Raw genomic sequence first — 1,340 nt, 5'->3', positions numbered from 1 at the left:
GATGGCTACTCCATTTCTTCTGAGGGATTCCTGCCCACAGTGGTAGATATAATGGTCATCTGAGTTAAATTCACCCATTCCAGTCCATTTTAGTTCACTGATTCCTAGAATGTCTGTTCACTCTTGGCATCTCCTGTTTGACCACTTCCAATTTGCCTTGATTCATGGACCTAACATTCCAGGTTCCTATGCAATATTGCTCTTTACAGCATTGGACCTTGCTTGTATCACCAGTCACATATTCAACTGGGTATTGTTTTTGCTTTGGCTCCATCCCTTCATTCTTTCTGGAATTATTTCTCCACTGATCTCCTGTAGCATATTGGGTACCTACCAACCTGGGGAGTTCCACTTTCAGTATCCTATCATTTTGCCTTTTCATACTGTTCACGGGGTTCTCAAGGCAAGAATACTGAAGTGGTTTGCCATTCCCTTCTCCAGTGGACCACATTCTGTCAGATCTCTCCACCATGACCCGTCTCTCTTGGGTGGCCCCACGTGGCACGGCTTAGTTTCATTGAGTTAGACAAGGCTGTGGTCCTTGTGATCCGATTGGCTAGTTTTCTGTGATTATGGTTTCAGTGTGTCTGCTCTCTGATGCCCTCTTGCAACACCTAACATCTTAGTTGGGTTTCTCTAGATTTAAGGGACTATATCTGATAGACAGAGTGCCTGATGAACTATGGACAGAGGTTTTTGACATTGCACAAGAGACAGGAATCAAGACCATCCCCATGGAAAAGAAATGCAAAAAAGCAAAATGGCTGTCTGAGGAGGCCTTACAAATACCTGTGAAAAGAAGAGAAGAGAAAAGCAAAGGAGAAAAGGAAAGATATCCCCATTTGAATGCAGAGTTCCAAAGAATAGCGAGGAGAGATAAGAAAGCCTTCCTCAGTGATCAATGCAAAGAAATAGAGGAAAACAACAGAATGGGAAAGACTAGAGATCTCTTCAAGAAAATTAGAGATACCAAGGGAACATTTCATGCAAAGATGGGCTCAATAAAGGACAGAAATAGTATGGACGAAACAGAAGCAGAAGATATTAAGAAAGGTGGCAAGAATATACAGAAGAATTGTACAAAAGAGATCTTCACAACCCAGATAATCACGATGGTGTGATCACTGACCTAGAGCCAGATATCCTGGAATGTGAAGTCAAGTGGGCCTTAGGAAGCATCACTATGAACAAAGCTAGTGGAGGTGATGGAATTCCAGTTGAGCTATTTCAAATCGTGAAAGATGATGCTGTGAAAGTGCTGCACTCAATATGCCAGCAAATTTGGAAAACTCAGCAGTGGCCACAGGACTGGAAAAGGTCAGTTTTCATTCCAATCCCAA

The sequence above is a fragment of the Bison bison genome, unplaced genomic scaffold (assembly GCF_000754665.1).
Source record: "Bison bison bison isolate TAMUID 2011002044 unplaced genomic scaffold, Bison_UMD1.0 scf7180017864235, whole genome shotgun sequence".
In the NCBI taxonomy this organism is placed as follows: Eukaryota; Metazoa; Chordata; class Mammalia; order Artiodactyla; family Bovidae; genus Bison; species Bison bison.
The sequence above is the reverse complement of the archived record's forward strand: the minus strand, read 5'-3'. Positions refer to the sequence as shown.